The sequence below is a fragment of the Nicotiana tomentosiformis genome, chromosome 6, assembly GCF_000390325.3.
Source record: "Nicotiana tomentosiformis chromosome 6, ASM39032v3, whole genome shotgun sequence".
Lineage (NCBI taxonomy): Eukaryota > Viridiplantae > Streptophyta > Magnoliopsida > Solanales > Solanaceae > Nicotiana > Nicotiana tomentosiformis.
The window spans coordinates 50,452,651-50,459,148 of record NC_090817.1 but is presented as its reverse complement, the minus strand read 5'-3'; the positions used below and the strand labels follow the sequence as shown (position 1 = coordinate 50,459,148).

At 34.9% G+C, this 6,498-nt stretch overlaps 1 long non-coding RNA gene across 1 annotated transcript; it reads left to right on the top strand.

The window, feature by feature from the left end:
* The first annotated feature begins 646 nt into the window (after nucleotides 1-646).
* LOC104116846 (uncharacterized) lies at nucleotides 647-2,013 on the top strand. Its single transcript, XR_690930.3, has 3 exons — nucleotides 647-1,013; nucleotides 1,400-1,638; nucleotides 1,895-2,013. It is a non-coding gene; the product is annotated as an uncharacterized lncRNA (long non-coding RNA).
* Nucleotides 2,014-6,498: the final 4,485 nt, after the last annotated feature.

Sequence of the window (6,498 nt, the reverse complement as noted above, 5' to 3'; positions counted from 1 at the left end):
CTCCGTATTTAAAAATTAATTATGTATGATTCCTAGTTAAAAATGATAAATTAGTATTTTGCACATTATTTAGCTTTAATGCCATTTATTGATAATTATCCCTATTTTCACAAAATATAGAATTTTTCATCATTTTATTGCAATTGGTTAAATACTACTGTTTTCGTGTATTTTTCTAAATTTTAAGCAATTTATTGATAATTGTCCTATTTTTCAAATATCAGGATATTCTATCAATTTATTGTCTTTTCAAAAAATATATATATAATAATTACTACGACACAATTGTAGTAGTTATGTTTTCAAATAAATGTTATATGATTTTCCAATTAAATAAATATTTTACTAATTTATAACAAAGTATATTAATTATATGGAAGCCAGTAGAATTAATTTTAAAATACGGATCAAGTCCGGTCAAATTCAATATTCCGTCAATATTTGACGCGACAAGACATTGACGCGACATGACATTGACATGGCATGACATCTGACGTGACTCAACAAGTGATGAGACATTACATCTTTTTGTTTATGACCACATATTTTAATTTAACATTGTCTTTTATTTTCAATTTAATAAGGACCACACCCTCCCACAAAATATCTTACACCATACACCATACACATCAGATTTTTAAGGCATCAGCCACAAACCCTAAGGAGGGTCTCTCATTTTTTATCTCTCAAGTTGAGAGAGACACCCATCAGCTCTCTCTAAACTCTCTCTCGCCTCTCTTAAAATGGAGGTTGTCGCCTCTTGTCCCTGAGCTTCCCTCGCCGGCGAGATCCTTTGGAGACCCCACTGCCCCGTCATCCTCCCTCCCTCCTCACACTATTTTTGTAGTCGCCGCCGGAGGTGGTGACCGGCCAGGCGGAGACGTCATCACTGTTGTACCCTTGTCCCTCGATGAGACCCGCCGGAAAGACGAGATCCACTCTCTCATCACCATATCGCATCGAACGACTTGGTGGTATTGCTGCCTTGTTCCGGTGACCTTCCATTAAATCTGGTGACTCTTTTTCTTCTCGTCCTTTTACTGTTTTTGGGCCTTTGATATTACGAAAAGACAGATCTAAAAATAGTTTGTTTGTTGACCGGATTTTGGCCGAAATATCTTCTGTTTGACTGTTATGATGCCTTGCTTCTGCTATTTGGTTGGATCGTTCTCGACATTGTTGGCCCGTATTTTTACCCACTAGTTTATATGTTTAAGTGAACTCTGTTTCGTCTAATGTTTTGCATTCTTGGTTTGGAAATGTTTGGTTACTGTTGGATTCTTATTGCTTTGGCTTTGAAATTTTCGAACATTTATGTGTAAGCTTGGCACTGTTTTGATACTGATTCACTCACTTTTTTGTGTTGGACATGTACTGGGGTTGACGCAATACTACACAGTTGGATGGTTTTGACGGTGGACGAATGTTACACCAGTTTGGATATACTGGTCGAAACAAGGTCGATGAGAAAATAACATTCAAGTTATTAAGGCCACGTTGCCCCATATGACCCTTCGGATTGGGCCCTATAATAACGAGGCGATGATGATAAATATCAAAAAAATAAAAAACGAGGATGCGATAAACCAATAAAACCTTCGGAAGGCAACACGATTAGCTACCGTAGTCGCAACCAAGGTGGTTTACGTCCTCATGTCTAGACGGATATCGGATATTACGCATATTTGAGCCTCCTATATTATCTTTTAAACTATTTTCCAAAGCTATTTCTTAAAAACAAGTTCCCAAAAATATTTTCAAACTATTTCCAAAAATAATTTTTCAAAAAATATTTTTTAAAATAAAATTATTTCAAAAATAAATTAGTTTATTGTTTACGTTATATCTTACTAACAATTTTACTTCTCTTATCTTGCGAGGTACCATCATACAGTCGTTTTTGGAAGACGGCGCTTGGAGAAAAATCAAGGATAAACCCCTTCAAGTGCCCCGCATCGTACCTCCCGTTCTCGGATGTACTCAAACGTAAAATATAGTAAAGCCATAGACAGATATTGTGCTTGATTGTTTTCTTTTATATTATCTATTTACTAAACACTTAGGGTGAATCGCATTTAGTTAATAATTGGATTAAAATTATGATGTTTTATGTTAGGTAAATTCAGGAAGTTTGTGCATATATCTAGGTTAATGAATATGTATTATGATATGATTAGTTTAGTTAGGTGTATGCTTAGATAATTAAATTAGTCATGTTCGTAGATAATGGTATGATATAATCCTTTCCTAAAGTGAATGGTATATACGAGTATGTTTAGCTAAACCCCAAAAAGAATAACTCAATCATTTAGGTACTTTATTCTAATTAAAGTAAGCACATAATACTTGGGATTGTAAACATTATTTTTTTATAATCAAATCAAATAACTAGACTCATGCATCTTGTTAACCAAATTAGATATATATTTGTGAATAAGCTTATTTGGATTTGTGTGGTTTTCCCTGAAAGTATTTTGGTTGTTATACTTTTTACTACATTCTTATACTCAAGCTAAATTATAAAAGGTTTTTCATTTTTATTCTAGACATAAAGAGTTTGTTCTCAATCTTTGTGTGGATTCTCTTTATTCGGAATTATTGAGTAGGGTACATTTTCTGAATCTCTTTATGTTAATGGGGAATAATATTAGCTATTCTTTTGAAATTAATATTCTTGCATTTACTCTTTGCCATTTTTTTGAATGATACTTTCCATATGTATTTTGATGACTTTTGTTTTGTTTAATATTCCTATTTGTTGACTAATACTTTGAAATCTTTAGTTATTCATATTGTTTATTCTAAGATAGTTCTTTCCCATCTTTATCCATTACTTTAATCAAGTTTTCTTTATATTTTATCCATATATTCAAAACAATTGACCTTTAGGTGCTAATCAAATCTTTTCAGGTTTGTTCTTATGATTAAAATTTATTTAGTTAATTTATAAATACTTTACCCATTGCTACACATTTGGTACATTTATTGAATCATCAAAAGACATAATTCCCATATACTTTCATTCTTTATATGCATCCCATTACATAGGTATTTGTGTTTGGACATGTGCTATTCACATTCAATTACTCTTCATTTCAAATCACTTTTTTTTTTATAATTCTTATAAATATTGAATCCTTTTTTCTTACTCTATTTACTATATAAAACTATTTGAAGATAATTCTTCTCCCATTTTTGGCGAATCACTTTAAAGGCAAATTTTCTTTTCTTACACTTTAGCCTCTCACTCAAAATAATTTACCCTTAAACATAACATGCATTCTATAAGTGCAATTCCTTTCATATTATTCAACTTATACTAAAATACCATTCTTTAATATCATTTTTAAACATTCACATACTACATTTTGTTGCGCATATATTTTGTCAAATATTTTGCTATTCTTATCTAGAACTCACTTTATACTTGGCTTATCTTTTGGAATACGATTCCCTTGTCCACTTTATATATATTTCATACGAGTCAATATATCTTAATCATTTCATTTCAAAAATACCAAAAATACTTACATATTTCATCCGCACATAATTCATTACATATTTAATATCATTATTGTTCGTTCTAGTACACTTTAATCATTCTTTTATTCTTTATAATAGTTGTGAGTATTTGTTAATCATTCTTTTGAACCTTCTCTCGTTTATTTGATTGAGTCCGCAGGAACCATATTTTGTGGATCTTGAATGATGCCTAACACCTTCCCTTCGAGATAACTTGAACCCTTACCTAGAATATCAGTCACAGACCATAATCAAATGTACATTACATAGTGTAGTATAGGTGTCCTAGTATACCTTAAATACTAGGTGGCGACTCTAAACTTTAATTAACCTTGTAGAGTACTATAAGTTGTAGTTTATTTTGTCTTGTGCAAAATAGGGTGCAACAACAACCACGAGTGGTTGTCCCCCAACCGGTACTACTCCTGGCGTCTGATAACCAGTCGCAACCTGCTCAGGAGTGTGAGTAGTGGGAGTTTGTGCCCCTCCCCTGGCCTGAGAAGTAGCCGGTGCCAGAGGAAGTACTCCGGTTTGTGCCAAACCCTCCACAAGACCAACCAATCGAACAAGGGCATCCTGAAGTACTAGGGTTACAATAAACGCCTCCGGGACCTGAGCTGGTCCAAATGCCTCACCCTTATCAAACATATGCTCCTCAACCAGAGCTACTAGTGGCTCCACGGCGGCTGCCCAAGCAGGGGCTCAAACTGCAGCGCGGGCTTTACCATTGCCTCTATCTCGACCACGTCCTCCCACGACCCTAGCCTGAGGTGCTGGTACCTGTCCAGTTGCTCCTGATGAATGTGTTCTCACCATCTATGAGAGAATAGAAAGATGAGGATTCAAACTTTAGTTCAATAAAGCCGCACGATAAAGATGGGTAGTCTCATAACATCATGTAGCCTCTCGGAGATAAGTACAAAAGTCTCTGTACCGACTCACAAGACTCTACTGAACCTGCTCGTTAATTCGTACACAGCCTAGAGCTCTGATACCAACTTTTCACGACCCAAAAATCCCACCTCGAGGTCGCAATGGTGCCTACCTAAACTTGCTAAGCAAACCAACTCGCAATCAACAATTCAAAGTCCATTTCCTTTAATTAGCGGTGATATATCATAAATTAAGACTGTAATGATCCAAAACAGATAACAACCCAAATACGGCCTAAACACGGCTAATACAGCACGCCCCCAAGACTAGGTGGTACAAGTACACGAGCAACTACGAAAATAAGATCACGTCTGTAAACATGTCAAGTTGTCTGAAATACAAATAAATAGAAATAGTAAAAAGAACAGGGACTCAGGAACTGCGAAGTAGATCAATGAAGTGTAGCTCACCCTCAATCTCCATGAAATCTCCTAGCTCAATTAGGAAGCTCTTCTAGGACCCACTTGAGAATCTGCACAAAAATATGTGAAGAAACGTAGTATGAGTACATCACAATCGGTATTCAATAAGTATCAAGTCTAACCTCGTGCTTCCAAATACTTACCACACAAGTATAAAAACTGAATTAAGAACTGAAGTAGTAAGCAATACCATGAATAACACAAGTCACCTATATCAATAGTTGAGAAGTGTTAAGCATGCTTCTAGTTTAGAAATAGCCATAACACTGCTCAGATACAGAAATAAAAGATAGTATGCTCAATTAACGGTGCGTGGACCCCCAACTAGCATATAAGGATGTCAAGTAACAATTAACAGTGAGATAAATACTTCAAAACGAGTCAATAATAAAAATGCATGCTTAATCGGTACAAGATCCATGTATCCCGATACACAATCCATGTATCAACATAACCCGATAAAAAAATACATGTATCGACCCGGTACAAAATCTATGTACCGGCCACGCTCACAAGGCCCAAAGCAACATGGGTTATCACCTTATTCTGGAGGGGCGGATCCAAATTCAAGCGCAAAGAGGGGCATAACAGCATCCCTGGTAAATCAATATCCAATCAACATGTCCAATGTGCCATATCTGTATCTCATTTGCACGCTTACCCTTCGTGCCAAAATCTGCAGTCCAAATCACGTATCCATTATTCAAAATGTATGTATATGCTCAAGAATTATAGATAAAAGGTGCACAAGAACTTAACAAATATCATATGGATATGTGCTCATAAAATATATATGTGACTACGGATAATTAAGCAATTCAATATATCAAAAGTAAGCTCTTATGCCTTCACAATTAATCACAAGCCTAGGCATAATTTCTATCATGAATAAGAGAGTAAACGTAGTCACATAAGATAAATACATCATGATTAAGATAAGAATATAGTCAAAACAATGCATACAATAGTCCAATTCTACCTCGGTCATGATATAAACTCGGTATACGCTCACCACCATGAATATACATTATACCCAATACTTTAAACACATGGCAAACAAGTCAAATCCTAGGAGTTTCCCTCTTAATAAGGTTAGCCAAGAGACTGACCTCCACATATAGACTGTAATCTCCCAAAATAGCCTTTCCTCTCAACTCAACCTCTGAATGAGCCGAATCTAGCAAAATACAACACAATAATGTCAAACAAAGCCATAGAAATCGAACCCAAACGAAAAGGTTGAATATTTAATCAAATACATAAAGACAACCAAAATGTCAACCCGGTCTCGCCTCCCGAAACCTCACAAAAATTCACAAATCCTGAACGGTCATTCCGATATAAGTCCAAATATATAAGTTCATCGAAAACCGACTCTAAATTAGGGTTCAAATCTCAATTTTTTATTTTTCAAAAGTTTCTTATAATAATTCCAATTCTTTCCTTTAGATTTCTTCAACCAAAAGCCAAAATCAAAGATAAAAGCATGAAAAATAATCAAATCTGAGTTGAAAACACTTATGCAAACCAAGTGAGTGAAAATCGCTCCAAACTAAGCTCTCAATCTCAAAATATGATAAAATAGGCCAAATCCTTGATTAAAATAAGACTACCAAGCGAT